General features: G+C 59.6%; 1 protein-coding gene across 5 annotated transcripts in view; it reads right to left on the bottom strand.

Annotated features, from left to right (window-relative positions):
- SV2B (synaptic vesicle glycoprotein 2B) overlaps nt 1-20,188 on the bottom strand; it is a 125,185-nt gene that overhangs the window by 83,708 nt on the left and 21,289 nt on the right. The window lies entirely within an intron of this gene.

The raw sequence follows: 20,188 nt of genomic DNA, 5'->3' as shown, positions 1-20,188 counted from the left end.
TCTCACCGGGAAACGGGCAGAGCTGCTGTGGAGAAGCAAACGCACAGAGTCCCACAGCCGAGTCCACGGCAAGAGTGGGCGTGGTCGGACCGAGGCATGGCGGGGGCGGGGGCTCGCACGCTCTGCTGAGACGCATCTGACCCCAACCTCACTGCCAAACCCGAGCACTGGGCCGGCGCTGTGGCACAGTGGGCTGAGCCTCCGACAGCAGCAGCGCACCCCATACGGGCGCCTGTTCGTGTCCCGGCTGCTCCACTTCCAACCCAGCTCTCTGCTGTGGCCTGGGAAAGCAGTGCAGATGGCTCAAGTCCTTGGGCCCTGCACCCACATGGGAGACCCCGGAGAAGCTCCTGGCTCCTGGCTTCAGCCTGGCTCAGCCCTGGCTGTTGTGGCCACTTAGGGAGTGAGCCAGCAGATGAAAGATATTCTCTCTCTCTCTCTCTCTCTCTCTCTCTCTCTCTCCTCTCTCTCTCTCTCTGTAACTCTTTCCAATAAATATTTCAAAAAAAAATTCCAACAACCCTGCACACTGTCCTCGAGTAAGGGTGTGTAAGTAATCTAAGAACAAACCACGTGTCCTCTCGTGACGGGCTCTGTGCCAGCCCCACAGGCGCTGCAAACCTACAGACATCTACTTGAGTTTTGATGGTCAGACTTCGAAAATAGGGACTTACGGAGACAAATTTAATAGTAGTGATTTTTAACATGTATTTATTTATTTGAAAGTCAGAGTTACAGAGAGAGAGAGAGAAGGAGAGAGAGAGATCTTCCATCTCCTGGTTCACTCCCTAAATGGCCATGAGGGCCAGCACTGGGCCAGGCCAAAGCCAGGAACCAGGAGCCAGGAGCTTCATCTGGGTCTCCTACATGGGTGGCAGGGCCCAAGCACTTGCACCACCTTCCACTGCTTTTTCCACACTATTAGCAGGAAGCTGGATTGGAAATAGGGCAGCTGGGACATGAGCTGGAGCCCATTTGAAATGCCAGCATCCCAGGAGGTGACCTTACCCGCTACGCCACAGCGCCAGGCCTGTAGTAGTAATTTTTCAATTCTTTAAACGTTTTTAACAGAAGAACCACTGGGCTAAACCAAATCTTCGGAAGGTCTTGAAGACCCCTGCAACCATGGGAGAGTCGCTGATTCCTCCAGTGGATCTGAAACGTCTCTCTGGCAGTCTCACCTGACGTCACTAACGTTCCTGGTGTAGACGAGGCACGTGCGAAGCAAGGAGAGGACTCCAGGCTGGAAAACCCGCAGCCCCTCCAGCTGTCCCAGCTGAACCCGCCCCACAGCCCCGCTCCTGGTCTCTGGCCATGACCCCCGCTCACGTCCCCAGGGCAGGAACCACCATCTCGTGGTCAGACACTGTGCCTGCTGGGTCTCACACGTCAGAACGCAAGCCCGGGGCCGGGGTCCCGTCTGCTCTTCCCAGAACACCAGCTCGAGTGAGTGGAAGGCAGCGCAGCTGGCGTGTTGCGTGTTCCTGTGAAACGGCCCCGCCCCACCTGCAAATGGGGAAGAGACGCTCCCTCGACAGCTGGTAAAGGGGGTGGGGTCTTTCCCTCGTGCACTCACTGGACAGAACCTTCCTGAGCATCTACCATGCAGCAAGGAATGCACCAGGCACTGGACACACACAGGAGAGGGGAACAGCCCGAGTCCAGCGCCCAGGAGAAGACCTAGAGTGCAAGTTCACACCTGGAGCCCCCCGCAGCTGAGCACTGATGAGGTCACCCCAGCAGGAACACACGGATGAGGTCACCCCAGGAGCACACGGACGAGGTCTCCCTGCCCAGCACACAGATGAGGTCACCCCAGGAGCACACGGACGAGGTCTCCCCGCCCAGCGCACACAGATGAGGTCACCCCAGGCCGACACAGATGAGGTCACCCCAGGCCGACACAGATGGGGTCACCCCAGGCCGACACAGATGAGGTCACCCCAGGCCGACACAGATAAGGTCACCCGCAGGCCGACACAGATGAGGTCTCCCCGCCCAGCACACGTGGATGGGCCACGCTGAGGACACACCGTGTGTGCAAAGGCTTCCTGTGGGTCCCGAGGCTGAGGGAGCTCCAGGAGCCGAGGGGAGAACTGCGGTGGCCGTGATGGCCGTGATGGCCGTGATGGCCGTGATGGCCGCTGCACCGCTGGTAGACAGGTACATGACCCTAACAGACGCCACGTGAGCCACCAGCATTTACAGGGGCCGTTGGAAACCATCAATATCCACCCCCGGGCTCCCTGGGGATTCGGCGTCACCTAAGCAGAACTACCAGGGCTCAGGCTGATGACGCCACGTGCTTCACTGCCCAAGGCCACAGCCCGCCGTCAGGGACTAACGGCCTCCCTGGGCTCCTCGCCCTGCTCTGAAGACAGCTCACCCAGGCCGACGGATGAACAACTCCACCAGGTTCCAAGCAGAGCCACGGGGTGGGTGCTCAGTGCTCCGGTGGCAGCTGCCTGGGAGGCCGGTCTGAGTCTCCCGGGACGCTCCCAGGGCAGCTCCTGCTGATGAGCCCTGCCACCCACGGGGAGATCCGGGCGGAGTTCCCGGCTCCCGCTCCGGCCTGCTCAGCCCCAGCGGACGCAGGCATTTGGAGAGCTCTCTCGCTCTCTCGCTCTCTCTCCCCCTTTCTTCCTCTGGCTGTCGCTCTGCCTTTCAAATAAACAAAGTGAGAATTGTGCAAGGTGGGGGCACCATGGCTACAAACAGCACGGGCGATCACAGACGGGAAGGCGCTGGCCAGAGCCGCCCCCAAGCCTCAGCCTGCAGCGCCAGGCTCCCTCCCACACTGTGACGGGCAGAATTAAGCCAGAGCAGTGTCCCAAGGCCTCTGAGAATGGCCGCAGATCCCAGATGGCCCTCAGCGGCTCACCCTTGAGCCCTGCAGGGCCTTTGAAAGCACAGCGACCTGGGTTCAGAGCCTGCGGGGGGTGGGGGGGTGCAGGGCTGGCCGTTGAATCTCCCCACGGGGAGCGGGACAGAGTGCAGCGTCTCTCAGTGCCACATTCAAGATGTACAGGACGCCATCGACGGCAGGGTGTGCCGACCTCCCGAGAACTCGCGCCATGCGACCTCACGTCACTGTAGATGTGATGAGGTTCCAGGTCTTCAAGTGGGGGGTTCTCAGGACTGTGCACCCCACACAGCCGCGGGGGGACCAGGCCAGACGACAGCCAGAGGCTGAGGGATATGGAGAGAGGGCCACAGTTCCAGCAAGGTGGACGGGAAAGACAAGAAGTGGACTCTCCCTGGGAGCCTCCGCAGGCACAGAGCCCTGCCACAGCTCCCGGCTGCAGGGCTGGGAAAGGACACACTTGCTCTAAACGTCAGGTCTGTGCTGATCTGTTACATCACGAATGGGACATTTACACTTAGCTTAAAATCCCTCCAACAAAAAGCTGGGGAATCCGATTAGCTCTCCAGGGAACGCTGCTGATCTCAAGATGCTGTGTGCTGGATGTTCAGCTGGGGACGCTGCAATAGCTGCCGAAGCCATGGTCCAAGAACAGCAGCGCTCCAAGAGACTGAGAAGACGCGAGCACAGAAATAGCAACTACCCGAAAAGAGCCAAATAAAAATTCTAAACTCAAAAATACAATGCCTGAAATAAGAACTACCCGCACGCTTCCCACAGAGGAAGAAGCTAACTCAGGGAAGGGCCAATGAACCTAAGACACCAGCGATGATCTGATTGAACAGTGCAAGGAAACCAAAGTGCAAAGGAAGTCAGAGAGAGGCAGGGATCCCCGGACAACAGCCAAGGCTCCCGTCCTGTCCCTGGAGTCCCCAGGTGGAGGAGAAAGACGCTGGTGCAGAAAAAAAAAAAATGTGTAGGCAAATCCTGACTGAACAAGAGGGTACCTCACACAGCTAAGGAACCTAGAAGAAAAAGGCTGGTTTGGGCGCCTCTTACTCAGGCCGCAGCTCAGCCCTGCTCCCATTCAGCCCCCAAGCAGCCACGCGTGTCTCTGGGGAGGCCTTTGCCAGCAACCGCACGTGCGCAGCGCCATACGGCCTGGCCTGTTTCATGTCGCCTCGTTCCCTTGGCCGGCTGTGAGGTCAAGCCACACTGACCCCTCTTCCAAGCCTTCCATCTCTCTGGCCAGATCTCTAGGACAGAGCTTGTGCCGCCAAGCTGGGCGTCCACCTTTCTGGGATCTCACCCGTATCCTCTGTACCCACCCTGTTCTGTCAGCAGTCGGCCAGGAAATCGTCTGACAGGAGAAGGGCCCCGGCCGTTCTGTTTCGTGTAACTTTGAACGCACCCAAGTCTCACGGGGTGGGTAAAGGCGTCATTTATTGATGCATCTATCTGAGTACAAGATGTGAATTAAAACTTAATAATGGGACGGGCATTGAGCCCAGCAATTACGCTACGTGGCTAACACACACATGTTCCGCATCACTGCCCGAGCGGGATCCAGGCTCTGACTCCTGACTCCAGCGCCCTGCTGATGCAGATCCCAGGGGGCCGCAGTGACGGCTCAGGGCCTGGGGTCCCTGCCACCCACAGGGAGTCTGGTCGGAGTTCCTGGCTCCCAGCTTTCACCTGGCCCAGCCACGGCTGCTGCAGACCCCTGGAGAGGGAGCCAGCAGAAGGCTGATCTCTGTCTCCATCTCGGACTCTCAAATTAAAACAAAAGCCTTTCTAATAAGTGATAATGCCTGTTTACCCCGTGGAACAATCTGCAAAGTGGCACACCAGAGACTGGGGCGGGGGGTACCCTGAGCTGAGCCTCTTCTCAAGGCTGGAGTCCCCCAAGCAGCACCCAGGAAGCTGCTGCTGCCCAGCCCTGGGGGGGAGGAGGGGTCCTCCAGAAAACCTGCAGATTTTCACAAGTTTCGAAACTCTGGAGTGCACGGACGCGGTTTCTACCCCAAAGCTTTGAGAAAGCCGCGACCTGCCTGCCCTTCGTCAGCCTGGGGCGGCAGACAGGCGGGGCCGGCTGCAGAGCAGCGGGAGACGGGGCGCCCTGCCAGCCGAGGATGACGGACTTCTCGATACAGAAAAGCCCCGTCTGCCAAACCAGAGACTCCGGAGACTGGAGAACGAAACATCTCGTTCTCACCCACCGATCTAAGTCAAGTGGACACGGGGAGGCAGCCTGGGTCCCAGTCCAGCAGCAGACCTCGGGGCCAGGGGCGTGTGGAGACGGCGCCCAGGAAACAGGAGCCCGGGTTCAGCGCCCAGTGCAGACCTGACATTGACCCCCCGCAGCCCAGCACCGCGTTGCTTTGAGGCGCCCCGAAAACCCCACCATCAGCCCGTCTGGCTGTGCGTCCGCTGGAACAGAGGCGGCCCGTCTGTCGTGGGACATGGCGGGGTCATGGCCCGCACCGGCGCCTGCGGCTGCCTGGGCGAGAGCAGCTTGTGATGAACTTCTGTTCCCGGCTTTGGGGGGAAGGGCTTTGTTCGTCTTTGAAAAGAAGCAGGCGGATGACTGACAACTCGCCCACGAGCGCCAGGAGAGCGATCGCAAAGCCGCAGGTTAACCCCATGAGCCACGCTCCACGTGTGGCTCATCCACGCCTATCTGTGGCTGGGTTTCCTTGGCCTCAGTGGGAGTTTTGGTAAACACACGGCGTGCACAGTGGCAGGCGACTGGACGCACACGCTGGGGCCCCTCAGTGGGAGTTTTGGTAAACACACGGCGTGCACATCGGCAGGCGACTGGACGCACACGCTGGGGCCCCGCCTGCGGCACGGCCCCCAGCCCGCACCAAGCCATCCCGACTCTGGATGTGTGGGCGAGTCGGAACCCAAGCCGCTCTGCAGCCACGCTCGGGAGGTTTCTTTCAGCATCACAAATGGGAAAGTCTGGGCCCAGAGGGTGGACGCTGCACCCCCACGAGCCTCTGTCCCCTGTGTCAGCCTCCCAGCATGCACCTTCCTGCTCCCCTCCTCCCCCACACCTAGGGCTCCGCAAGATCCCGGCAAGGTTTGCCACCACGCAGCCGTTTCTCTCTCTCAGAGCTCAGAACGCAACTCCCAGGACAGAAGACGCCGTCGGATTGGTTCCCGGTGGGTCAGGGGCGGGTGCTCCCCGGGGCAGGGGCTGCGGGTCAGGAGGGGACAGGATGGACCTGCGGTGCTAACTTTAATGACAGGAGCGTCCGAGAGCAAGCGTGTGCCCTACATGTGTTCTAACGCTGGTATCCGCAGCTGTCCGGCCACCTCTCCCTCAGGGGATAGACAACAGGTCCTGCGAGGGGCTGGTGCTGTGGCACGGCGGGTTAAGGTGCGGTGACACCTTCACAGCAGGGAATCCATTTTGGAGCGCCTGGGCTCCATCTTGAGGAGGCACCCCTCCCCCCACCGTGAGACTCCAGTCTGAAACTGTGACCTGAAACACTCAGGGAATAATGGTGCACGACACGGCACCTGGCAGAGACAGAGACCCCCTAGCATCACTGCTCAACTTGGAAACACAGGCTGCACCTGGGTTAATGACAGGATTGTAATTTGTCTGTCTCACGTGTGATTGGGTCATACCTGGATTAATGTCAAGGTTATAATTGGAATTGCTAAGACTGTAACTGGTATTGTCAAGATTATAACTGATATTAGTTTCGCACAGGCTTTAGGTCAGCTTGACCCCAGTAACCACGTATTCCCCTCCCGATTTTGTGGTTTCTGCCTTTACAAGCCCTGTCGCTTTGGGCTTTGGTTCAAGAGTTCTTTGGGGCATGAGCCCACGCTCTCCACCTTTCAAATAAATAAAATAAACCTATATAAAATACATAAATCCTTTATAAAATAAATAAATCCTGAGGGCACAGGTTCTCTTCGAGTTAAGCCCTGGGGGGCAACACACCTGCTGCTTAGACTCAAACTCCAGCTTCAAGCCTGCTGTCAGATAACACAGAACAGCCGGCGCCGCGGCTCACTAGGCTAATCCTCCGCCTAGAGGCGCCGGCACACCGGGTTCTAGTCCCGGTTGCCCCTATTCCAGGCCAGCTCTCTGCTGTGGCCAGGGAGTGCAGTGGAGGATGGCCCAGGTGCTTGGGCCCTGCACCCCATGGGAGACCAGGAAAAGCACCTGGCTCCTGCCACTGGATCAGCGCGGTGCGCCGGCCGCAGCGCGCCGGCCGCAGCGGCCATTGGAGGGTGAACCAACGGCAAAGGAAGACCTTTCTCTCTGTCTCTCTCTCTCTCACTGTCCACTCTGCCTGTCAAAAAAAAAAAAAAAAAGATAACACAGAACTACCTAGGCACACACACACTCTACCACCCGTGTGCAACCCTGGGGGCCGGTGCAGGCGATGCTGCCAGTGCCCTTGGCACGCCCTCACCCCAGCACTCCTGAGCACCTGCTGGCATAGCGGCCACACCTGCACAGCTGTCTACACGTTCATGGTGGGACAGAGGAGTCAGGGGCTTCAGCTCCCCCAGACGCCCACAACCAGAACTGGTGGAAACGGGGCAGCTTGATGGGGGGAGGGGTGACACTGGCTCCCAGAGTCGCACCTACAGCATGATGCTCGGCCGCCCTGGCAATGACCTTTGACCCGGTCAACACACCTGCACCAGGAGATGCCCAGACAATTGTTCACACCTTATTCTGATGTGTCTGCGAGGTGCTCTCCAGGAGACTAGCACTTGAGTCAGGAGACGGAGTGAGACACACGCCATCACCAGTGTGAGAGGGGCCTCATCCAACCCATGGAGGGCCTGATGGGATAAAAAGCCAAGAAAAGGGGCCGGCGCTGTGGCACAGCACATAAGCCTCTGCCTGTGACGCCGGCATCCCATATGGGCACTGGTTCATGTCCTGGCTGCTCCACTTTCTTTTTTTTTTATTTGACAGATAGAGTTAGACAGTGAGAGAGAGAGAAAGGTCTTCCTTCCGTTGGTTCACTCCCCAACTGGCCGCCACGGCCGGCGCTGCACCAATCCAAAGCCAGGAGCCAGGTGCTTCTTCAGGGTCTCCCAGCGGGTGCAGGCGCCCAAGAATTTGGGCCATCCTCCACTGCCTTCCCGGGCCACAGCAGAGAACTGGACTGGAAGAGGGGCAACTGGGACTAGAACCCGGCGCCCATATGGGATGCCGGCGCCGCAGGCAGATTAACCAAGTGAGCCACGGCGCTGGCCCCCCAGCTGCTCCACTTTCAATTAAAGCTCCCTGCTAACGGCCTGGGAAAGCAGTGGAATATGGTCCGAGAGCCTGGGTTCCTGTACCCACATGGAAACCCGGAAGAAGCTCCTGGCTCCCCCCGCCCTGCTCCGCTGTCACCAAGCTGCCACGGCAGTGTTCCTGCCTCCGGACACGGACTCAGACGGCAACGCACACCGCTGACTCCCCTGGGCCCCCAGCTGCCAGCTTCAGACCTCCACCCGAGAGCGCAGCACAGACAGCTGACTCACCGCCCCCAGAGGCCTTGGACTCACCCCCCCGCAGAGGCCTTGGACTCACCCCCCCCCAGAGGCCTTGGACTCACCCCCCCCCCAGAGGCCTTGGACTCACCCCCCCCCCAGAGGCCTTGGACTCACCCCCCGCAGAGGCCTTCGGTGCGCTAAGAGCCCAAAGCAGAGGCCGGGCTTCCCCACGCCTCTGCAGAGCCCGTGTGTCCACCTCCCGTCAGGGAGCTACAGGGCACGCTCGGGCCAGCAGGGCCTTGCTCTTCCCACTGCCAGGGAGTCCCAGGCTCTGCCAGGAAGCTCAGAGAGACTGGCTCGCAGGTCCCAGCTGCTGGGACAGAGGCATGTGACGGGCTTGGGGCCCCTCACTGGCCACACCTCGGCTCCAGCCACTGCACTGCAGCAAGGCCATCGTCAAATGAGACTGGGTCCTCCTCCATTCGCTCAACAAACCTGAGTTCTGGCTGTGACGAGGCCGTGGAGACACAAACCAAGGTGGACATCGTGTCTGCCCCTGAGGAGCCTACAGTCTACAGAGGCCAAAGCGCACGGCCCCCAGGAGCCAAGAGGCTCCCCAGCACCGCAGAGTCCGCCCCGACCAAGGGGTCCCTCTGTGCCATTTACGATGAGCAAACAAGGCCTGCCCGGTCACCACGGGTGGAGGCCAGCTTCAGACCCAGGTCTGGCCACGGCCGGCACACAGGACCCTTCGGCTCTGCTCCCACGCTGCGGGACCCTGACAGCCCGGGGGCGCCCCAGAGGGCTGTCTCGGCGAGAATCAGCTGCGTGCTGCCACTCGGAGCCATCGTTTCCAAAGCTGCCGCGGCCGCTGCGCCTGCTGAGTCCCAGGAGCTCCGTGAAACCGTTTCTGCTCGTCACACCCTCCGGGCACACAGCGCCCTCCTCCACGCACGCATTAATTAACGCAGCACAAGGAGGCGGGAGTTAATCCCACAGCCTTCCCAGCCAAAGAGGAGGAGCGGGCCTGCTGCCACAGGAGGTGGAGAACCGTGGGAACAACGGGGGCTGCGTGGCCTTGCAGAGGCGTCAGGTGGGAAGCAGAAGGTGTGACGGTCAGTGCTCAGTGTCCACGGACCGGGGCAGCCCTGCAGCCTGCCCTGTTCCACCTCCCTGGAAGGACAGCCGCAGCCACAAGAGAAGATGCGCCATCAATTATTAAGAAGGTCTCGTGGAGGGAGGAAGGAGAAACTGCCTGTCACCGTCCCAGCATTCAGTAGTCCTCGTTATTTATTACCAGCCTCAGGTATTAGGAGAAGATGGACCACGGTTTTAAAAATCCATGCACAGCGCTGGTGCTGTGTCTCAGTGGGTAAAGCCACCGCGTGCAGTGCTGGCATTTCATAAAGGTACCGGTTCGAGTCCCAGCTGCTACAGTGCCGAACCAGCTCTCTGCTGTGGCCTGGGAAAGCAGTGGAAGATGGCCCAAGTCCTTGGGCCCCTGCACCCGTGTAGGAGACCTGAAGAAGCTCCTGGCTCCTGGCTTCAGATTGGCACAGCTCCGGCCATTGCAGCCAACTGGGGAGTGAACCAATGGATGGAAGACCTTTCTCTCTCTCTCTCTCTCTCTCTCTCTCTCTCTCTCTCTGTGTGTGTGTGTGTGTGTGTGTCTCTCCTTCTCTCTGTGTAACTCTTTCAAATAAATAAATAAATCTTTAAAAAAAATCCACGAACACATTAGCCCACGAGTTGCAGAGATGTGGGCCAGGGTGAGTGCCAAGGCCCAGAGCACACGCTTGCAGCTGAAGGCCCTTAGAAGTTCCCTTTTCTGCCTCCAACACGCCTAGGAAAAGTGGACCTGAGCAGGCTGCACCCCGCCACACCAGGCCTCGGTGCGTCTTGCATGTTTTAAATCAATACAGCCCCAGGCAGCACCCCGATGCCTCTGTTTCTGCAGGCGCATCCACAACACGCGGCCTCCTCAGTCCAGGGCGTGGCTCTGCCGGTGTGGCCAGCACGCGGTCCACAGCACGACCTTGACGGAGGACACGGCCCTGAAGCCAGGCCAGCACGCAGCACCTCAAGAATGAACAAGGGGAGTGAGTGGCCAATTAGCACCGCCTGCCTGGACAGAGGCGGTGCCTCACCCGCGCAAGGCTCGCCTGCACAAGAGAGACGGACTGTGGACTCCAAAACCGCACATGCTTCTTCAACAGGAGTCGATGCTGGAGGGCCTCAGCCCCCAGCCTGAACCAGCGCGCACACCAGCACCTGTCCACACGCAACTCACCTCCCCCACACTGTCCCGCACACTGCATCACCTCCTCCCACACTGTCACACGCACAACTCACCTCCCCCACACTGTCCCGCACGCAACTCACCTCCCCCACACTGTCCCGCACGCAACTCACCTCCCCCACACTGTCCCGCACACTGACTCACCTCCTCCCACACTGTCCCGCACGCAACTCACCTCCCCCACACTGTCCCGCACGCAACTCACCTCCTCCACACTGTCCCGCACACTGACTCACCTCCTCCCACACTGTCCCTCACACTGACTCACCTCCTCCCACACTGTCCCTCACACTGACTCACCTCCTCCCACACTGTCCCGCACGCAACTCACCTCCTCCCACACTGTCCCTCACACTGACTCACCTCCTCCCACACTGTCCCTCACACTGACTCACCTCCCCCACACTGTCCCGCACACTGACTCACCTCCTCCCACACTGTCCCTCACACTGCATCACCTCCTCCCACACTGTCCCGCACACTGACTCACCTCCTCCCACACCTGTCCCGCACACTGCATCACCTCCTCCCACACTGTCCCTCACACTGACTCACCTCCTCCCACACTGTCCCGCACACTGACTCACCTCCTCCCACACTGACCCGCACACAACTCACCTCCCCCACACTGTCCCGGACGCAACTCACCTCCCCCACACTGTCCCGCACACTGCATCACCTCCCCGACACTGTCCCGCACGTAACTCACCTCCCCCACACTGTCCCTCACACTGACTCACCTCCTCCCACACTGTCCCTCACACTGACTCACCTCCTCCACACTGTCCCTCACACTGACTCACCTCCTCCCACACTGTCCCTCACACTGACTCACCTCCTCCCACACTGTCCCTCACACTGACTCACCTCCTCCCACACCTGTCCCTCACACACTGACTCACCTCCTCCCACACTGTCCCTCACGCTGCATCACCTCCTCCCACACTGTCCCTCACACAGACTCACCTCCTCCACACTATCCCCCACACACTGACTCACCTCCTCCCACACACGTGTCCCTCACACTGACTCACCTCCTCCCACACTGTCCCCCACACACTGACTCACCTCCTCCCACACTGTCCCTCACACTGACTCACCTCCTCCCACACTGTCCCTCACACTGACTCACCTCCTCCCACACTGTCCCGCACACACTGACTCACCTCCTCCCACAGTGAATCGCCCCTTATCTCTCTGAATCACCCAGCACCTGTCCCACACAGGCTGAATCACGTCTCAAGGTGCAGGCACTTGAGTTCTGAATGTGCCTTCTCCAGTGGTTCCTCCACAGGGAAGCTCTCATCCCAAACCTACACAGCGCCACTCGCCGAAGAGGTCCTGCAGCCTGCTTAGGTGCCGCCCCAGGCAGCGACCCAGCAGCTCATCCCCAGACGAGGGTTTGCAGGAACAGCCGCCTCCCAGGCCTTCCTGCCACTGGCCCTGCCCACGCCTTCACCTGGGGCGCCTCACTCAGAATCTGAGATTTAACCAAGGCCTCGGACGCAGCCACACGAAAACTAGAGTGTAGCCTAAGACTTTTTTTAAGATCTTATTTATTTATCTGAGAGTTAGAATTACAGACAGTGAGATGGAGAGACACAGAGAGAGGTCTTCCATCCGCTGGTTGACTCCCCAAATGGCTGCAATGGCCAAAGCTGCACCAATCCGAAGCCAGGAGCCAGGAGCTTCCTCCGGGTCTCCCATGCGGGTGCAGGGCCCAAGCACTTGGGCCATCTTCCACTGCTTTCCCAGGCCATAGCAGAGAGCTGGATCAGAAGAGGAGAATCCGGGACTAGAACCAGTGCCCATATGGGATGCTGGCACCACAGGCAGAGGATTAACCTATTGTGCCACAGTGCCAGCCCCTTCTAAGACTTATTTTATCAAAAATGATTTTGGATGCAATTAGGTTCAAATCAGTGTTGAATTAGGCAGAGTTTTAGCATGGAGCACACCGTCCCGCAAAGCAAAGTGATAAAGAAGGCACTGCAGGGGCCGGCGCTGTGGCGTAGCTGGTAAAGCTGCCACCTACGCTGCCGGCATCCCACATGGGCATTGGTCAAGTCCCAGCTGCTCCTCTTCCAATCCAGCTCTCTGCTGTGGCCTAGAAAAGCAGTAGGAGATGACCCAAGTCCCTGGGCCCCTGCACCCACGTGGGAGACCTGGAAGAAGCTCCTGGCTCCTGGCTTCGGCTCAGTCCAGCTATGGCCGTTGCAGCCACTTGGGGAGTGAACCATTGGATGGAAGACCTCTCTCTCATCTCTTCCTCTCTCTTCCTGTAACTCTCTCTCTCTCTCTCTCTCAAATAAATAAATAAACTTTTTTTTAATAAAAATGTACTGCAGAGACCACAGATTCCTAGGTTAGGTCTTGGGTCTTCCATTTGCTGTCCTAGGGCCTTGGGCACGCGACTTCACCCTCTGAGCTTCAGTGTCCTGGCAGACTGGGGTTCAAGCCATCCACAGGGCTGCTGCTGGAGTCGCACGAGACGCCGGCATGCAGGAACCGTCAGTTCCTCCCCGTCCCCTCCCTCCTGTCCCTGCTGCGAGCCCGCCACAGGCTCCCCATCTCTAAACGCCTGCTGGATCCAGGCCTCCTCTCGCTGCTCACTCCACCACCCACACGGCCGCGCCGCCATCTGTGCAGCTTCTCACTTCCATCCACGACCGTCTTCAGAGCAAGCCCCTCGCCTCCTCCCGGCTCGGGAAACGTCTTGGAAGGCCGACTGGAGCAGCAGCAACCCTGAGAGCAGGGGCCGCCGAGGATGCGCAGCGCGGGGCTAACTGGCTCCGGGTGGATGTGGGCGGGACAGGCGCAGCCTTGGGGGCAGGCGGGAGTGGGGACACGCAGAGGTCTCGCCACGGCCAGGTGGCTGGGGGCAGAGGCAGAGGCAGGAAGTCAGGGTCAGAGCCCCTGCCCCTGCGTGGGAGACCTGGAAGAAGCCCCTGGCTCCTGGCCTCAGCCTGGCCCAGCCCTGGCCATAGCAGCCATTTGGGGAGTGAACCGGCAATGGAAGACCTCTCTCTGTAGCTGCTTTTTCTGCCTTTCAAATGAATAAATAAACTTAAAGCAAAAAAAAAAAAAGTCCCCCAAACCCCACAGCTGGCTCTGGAAGTGGGGCTGGAGGATGGTGGGAGTCTCAGCCCCCACCCCGCCGAGTGCATGACCCCCCGGTTTCCCCCCTGAGGACAGCTCTGTGTCAGAGGAGTGTGGGGAACCGCAGCTGACACAAGCTCAGCAGAGGCCGCGGTGCCCCTTCCCGCCCCGGCCCAGAGAGCACAGACCTCGTCCTCTCCCAGCGAGGCCCACCTGGACCACCCAAGCCAGGAGAGGCATGGCCGCAGGACCTGCTGGGACGGGGCCAGCCCCAAATATGCCCATCACGCCCCCTACCTGGCCCCAGCTGCTCAGGGAGGCCCCGCGTGGGTGAGAAATGGGTCGTGGTTGTGGTGGCCTCCATTCATGAGAGGAACTTGAGGACAGACAGCAGCGGGCCACGCCTCGCTGGCCAGCAGGGAAAACAAAACCCATCATGGCAGACTGAGCTCTGCAGAGCCCAGATCCTGGGACAGAGCAACCGGATCTCCCTCCGCCGTTTGCCAGAGGGAGCACCGGGCTCGGTGTCTCCAGGGGAACCCTGGCTTACACCGTCACCTTCCTCACACCTGCTGACCACGTTAGCACAGCCCTGAGGCCACCCAAGTGCCCCGGGTCAGCTGGGATCTGTTCCACTCACTCACCCTCATATCCGTCACACCCGTCAGCCTTCCTCTGTGGGGCTCCCGCTACCCAAAGAGGAGCTGCCCTCACCACACTGGATCTGCCTGTGTTTCCTGCACCAGGACACGCCGGTGTTCCTATGGCCAGGGTCACAGCCTACCAGGGCAGCCCTGGACGCTGTCCCCAGCTCGCCCGGGGATTCTGCCCACACAGGGCTGGGCAGTGCTTGCCCTCAGGGGACCCTGCCTTTCCTTGCTGGGTGCCACGTGTCCCCCTGCCCTGGCCCGGCGCTGACGTCCGGAGCTCGAGGGCAGCACTTTGGCGCTGTTGCTGGGAAGGCTGCCGCTTCCTGGGGCTCGGGGGCCCTCAGAGTTTTCACATTTCCTTGTGGAAACGTTCAAGAACACTCAGCACCACCAACGACCCCCGGTGATCCCAACTCATCCCAGTCCCACACGGTTCATACCCCTCCCCAGTCCTCCACCCACCTCCCCCTTGTGCAGCCACGGGATGACCTGGAAGCCAACGCCAGCATCCTCAGGTACCCTAAGTGCACTTAGTTACCCTCAGTAGTCCAAGGACAAGGCTCTCACTTGCTGACGAAGACAAGACGATTTTATGAGGAGGAAATAAGAGAAAGTGCCCGTGAAGAAATCCACACGAGATACCCCAGCCAAACCTGCACAAAAATCAAGCCTGGATGGAAAAGACTAAAATCCATCAACACCAAGATCAAAAGGTCAAGAACCCTTAAAAACAAAACAAAACCCAGAGGAAACATTTCCCAAAACGAAAAGGGACCTAGCCCTGTAGAAGACATTAAAGCAAAAATGCAAGCAAGCATAGAAAAGACGGTTCTCTCCCAAAGCGGAAGCCAGGTTCACCACCCACAGGAAGAGTCTGCTTCCAGCTGGCGGGGAGGTGGTCCCTGTAAGACGGTTTGAACAGTTGGCTAAAACTTTCCATCGTGTTTCATTTCTGTAAGAGTTGACATCTGGCTGTCCTCGGCACAAGGAGAACTCTCCCCACCGCGCTCGGCAAACGTTGTCCAGGTCCCTCGCCCAGAACATGCTGTCCAGGATGCAAGCTTAGTTTTCAAGGCTGCAAGTCCACAGTTTGCTTGGTTATAAATGTGCGTGGCCTGGGGCTGGCGCTGTGGCGCAGGAGGCTAAGCTTCCCCCTGTGGCACCAGTTTGTGTCCAGCTGCTCCTCTTCCGATCCAGCTCTCTGCTATGGCCTGGGAGAGGAGCAGAGGGTGAGCCCCTGCACCCGCGTGGGAGACCCAGGAGGCTCCTGGCTCCTGGCTTTGGATCAGCCCAGCTCCAGCCATTGCAGCCATTTGGGGAGTGAACCAGTGGATGGAAGACCTCTCTCTCTCTCTCTCTCTCTCTCTCTCCCTCCCTCCCTCTCTCTGTAACTGTACCTCTCAAGTAAATGAAAATCCTTTAAAAAAAAAAAAAAGTATGGTTGACCTGTTATCACAGGGCATAGTAGCAGCAGACACAGAAGTGATGGGGACACAAAAATACACATAAGAAATAAACTCAGTATTTTAATAAAGTAAGAAATCAGTGTATCACAACAACAGCTAAAAAGCACAATTTTATAGCACGGTAAAAGTATCAGTGAGGGTCCAAGTCTCCCATCATCTGAGTCTATCTGCTCCAGCAGGACCCAGTGCTGTCCTACCTTGTGACTGCGTGACGTCACTGGTCTTTAACAAGCTCTGTGTTCCCCGACTACCTGCCTTGCCTGCTGACGAAGGCAGAGTCTGTGCTGTGGCTTCCACAGAGAGGCCTTGCATCCAGCTTTGCTGTGGTGCCATTGAACCTGTTCCTCTGTCCCCAGTGTCGCCTGTAACTGATGAGAAGCTCCAGAACGGGGCTGTCCAGCACGGAAGCCCATAGCCACACAGCCAGAGCTGCTAGAACTTAACCCTCGGGGCCTCAGCCACACTGTCACTCGGTGCTGCACACTCTCCCGTGGCTCATGGCTGCTATGCAACACCACCAAGTACTGGACTGTGCACAGACGACGTCATCACGTGTGCACCACAGACACGTGACATCACCACCTGCTGGACCATGTAGACATATGACATCACCAGGTGCTGGACCTCGCAGACACATGACATCACCATGTGTGCACCAGACACGTGACACCACCACGTGCTGGACTGCAGACGTGACATTATCACGTGTGCACCACACAGACACGTGACATCACCACGTGTGCATGACACAGACACATGACATCACCACGTGCTGGACCACATGGACACGTGACGTCACCACCTGCTGGACCACGCAGACATGTGACATCACCACATGCTGGACCATGTAGACATGTGACATCACCAGGTGCTGGACCTCGCAGACACATGACATCACCACGTGCTGGACCACGCAGACACGTGATGTCACCACCTGCTGGACCGTGCTGTCACAGGCGGGCCATCACCACAGACGGTCCCCTGGCATCGTCATGGAAGGTTCCCCAGATGCGCTCGCGCTCATTCCAGGGCGGGCCTGCTGCTGTCTTGGTCCAGGCCCCCCCACAGGCAGTGAGTCTCCGGTCCTTCTGTCAAGGGATCCACGAAATCCGTCTTCTGACGCCAGTGGTCACTGTGGCCACAGCCCAGGCCTGTCACTCAGACTCTACAATCCCAGTTCACCACTTCCCACCTCCCCGCTGGAGAGACCTGGCCGGCGCCCTCCGCACTGTGCTCAGACGCACGTGCACAGAGAAGGCTCGGCGAGCTCCTTCCGCTGCCCCGAGCACCTTCCGCAGCGACCGACCAGGCGCGCTACGGGGAGCGTCACCGAGAGTTCAGGGTTTAAGCATTTCCGACGCGTTCCGATCAAGACGCGCTGTTAGCAGCCATTAATAATAACCCCGTGAGTGCGTGCGCTCCTAGTTTTCTGTCACTGTATTTCTGGAATAAAGTGTGAGAAGTGAGATCCTGAGTCTAAAAATAAATGCACATGTGATTCCCCACCCCCGCCCCGTGCCTGGCCCACAGCTACTCGCTGCCTTGCTAACTGCTTGATCCACTCAATCTCATTATGAGTTAAAAATAAGTAACAGCTTCACAGTGAGCGCCCAACGCCAACCTCGTCTTCCATCTCACGTCCAGAACCACACGCTTCACAAGGGCTGAGGGCTGGACTCCACTCTGAGGGGGGCTTCAGCACACGCCGGTCACTGGGGGGCGGGGGACCGAGGCCTGCAGGGGCGTCCCATGGCATACCCCGGTTTTCAATAAAAACATGCTAGAACAAGGACAAAAATTACCTGGAATTCGCTAGCTGACAAACCAGGCTGGGCGACTTCTGCCCGAGTTTCCCAAGGGGGCGTCCCCCCTCCTCCCTGAAGGCCACCCGTGGCCCTTCTGCTCTGCCCAGGGGGGCAGCTCCTCGCGTCCCGTGTCCCTGGGCTCACACCTGAGCCACACTGTGCCCCAGGATGACTGCCCGAGTGGCACCCGGCTCATCACCTCCAAGAACACAGGTCACTCCGGTATCTAATCCGGGGTCCCGGCTCCCTAGGAGTTTATGAAGGTGACCATGGGTGCAAAGTTCTCTAAAAACTCTAGGGTCTACTTCTCTTCCTGGCACCCTGCCCCCCAACACTGGGCGTGTGTGTCGGGAAAGGGGTCCTGAGCACGGCAGAGCCAGCGTGGGAGAGAGAGGCCACCGTGGTTCCCCCGCCTCCTGCGAGGCAGGGGCTGGGACTGGCTCCCCGGGCGGACGTGCTGCCTTCTGGGCAGGGAGAGCCTGACCCTGCTGACTCACCCGGCCCCAGGAACCGCCAGCCTTGTGATGGTGGCAAACGGACCCTGCAAACCCATCTTTGGGCTCTCAAACTGGGGCAGCTGCCTGGTCACAGAGCAAGGCGTGCATTCAAGGAGGGGAGCAAGGAGAGCATCAGGAAGACGCAGGCTGCGGCCAGGGCTCAGCGGGCACTGGGCCCCGCTGCCTCCCCTTCTCCCTCCACCGAGGAGCAGGCGTGGCCTGCAAGGACCCTGTCTCCCTGTGAAACACAGGGCGGCCGCACAACCGAGGAGGGGCCCGAAGCCTCTGCTCCACGGAAGGTCACGCCTGTGGCTTCCCGGGGCTTGCCCTGCCTGCCAGGGGCACAGGCCCCCAACACAGGGGACCTGCGGCGGGGAAGACCCTTCTGTAGGACAGGTGCCCACGCGGAGTGAGGGCCCCAGGAAGTCAAACACTGCCTCCTCCCGGGGGAGGTGGAGAAATCCCACTCCAGAGGCCTCAGCGGGGCTGAAAGCTCACAGTGGGCGTGGAAATCGGGGGACATCTGAACGACCAGCAGATGAAACACGGCTTCGAGAAACACGGCTCTCTAGAGACCAGGGCACCTGAGCGGAGCAGGGCCCGGGAGGCCACGTCCCCGACCAACCGGCAGGCGATGAGAGGAGGCAGCTTTAACCCACGGCTGGGGACCCGGGAGTGACCAGTGACACAGAGCAGCCTCAGAAGCTGCTACCGCGGGTACCGTGCACACTGCTAGGAAAATCAAGGCGAGCCAATCCCGAACACTTCCGTGCAGCAGCTGAGCCTGGCCCGCAGTTTTGTTCGCCCATCCCGGCCAGTCAGAGGAGGGTTTCAGTCTAACAGGCAAGGAAACAGAAGTTCTCGGGACAAGTGACGCACCTCGCTGCACAGCCGGCGTGATCTCCCGGGTGGCCGTCCTCAGGACTCGTGCCAGACCGCGGCTGGCTCGGCCTGGTGGCCCCGAGTCACAGCCCCCCAGCCGGCAGCCACCTGTGGCTGGGACCCTCCCACAGACGGCCTGGAGTCACAGCCTCTCAGAAGGGGCCGGGAGCTCCCAGGAGGGGAGCAGTGGGGCCGCTGTAAGAGGCTGGCGGGCAGGCACGGCTGGGGGACGCCTGTTAGGAAACACCACCCTCGCCGCTCAGCCATCGTGCTGAGAACCCCTGTGCACATGTCCTGTGCACTACCGCACACGGGATCGCCGCACAAATGGGCTGCAGTACCTCCAGCTCACCCACGGGGGCACCGACGGAAGGCTCCAGAGGCTGCCCAGCCAGGGACTGACCGCGTTCACTACGCCCAGCGACCCTGCCGGCTGGGGACTAGGGACAGCCTAGGTCCAGAGATGCAGCTCCAGGCAGCAGCCGTGAGCACCGCCCCCACCACGGCCCCGTCTCCCGCAGACCTTAGCAGGCGTCACAAACGGCATCTGCGGGTTCCAGCAGGAAGTTCAGGCTGCTGGAGATGGTCCATTCGCGCCGCCTCTGAATAATTTAGCACCAGCTCCGAAATAAATACCATTAGAATTTGCCGATTGCTGTGCATGTTAGCAGCCGGCCTGAAAACAAGAGAGGAGGACAAAGCTCCCACACGGGCAGCACGGGCAGCCGCAGAGGGCAACAGGTGGGTAGCGGTCGGCTCTGCCGGTTCTGGGAGTGGCACAGCCCTCTGCTCGCAGCTGCATCGGACCCAGCAGGAAACGCCGTCCTTAGGCCCCCTCAGCTGGGAGGCCACCTCCACGCTGCAGCGGTGTGGGAAGTAGAAGGGCCCGGTCCTCGCCAGGGGAACGGCGTGGATGTGCGGCCTCCCCGGCTCGCTGCTCTGTCAGCACTCCCAGCACCCAGCCTCGGCGAGCCCAGAATGCCCGCCTGCAAACCACGGGTGACGATGCGGCCTCCCGCTCGGGGAGGTACAGCGCTGCGTGAGCTGAGCGGACGACCAGCACGGAGCTGATGGCCCGTGACCGTCATCGTCAGGTCAGGCACTGAGAAACCTGCCACTCACGGAAAACTAAATGATGAGCGAACTCTCACCTGTACGTTCACA

Source organism: Oryctolagus cuniculus, chromosome 12 (genome assembly GCF_964237555.1).
Source record: "Oryctolagus cuniculus chromosome 12, mOryCun1.1, whole genome shotgun sequence".
Taxonomy (NCBI): Eukaryota; Metazoa; Chordata; class Mammalia; order Lagomorpha; family Leporidae; genus Oryctolagus; species Oryctolagus cuniculus.
Note: the sequence above shows the minus strand (reverse complement) of the source record. Positions and strands in the feature narration are given on the sequence as shown.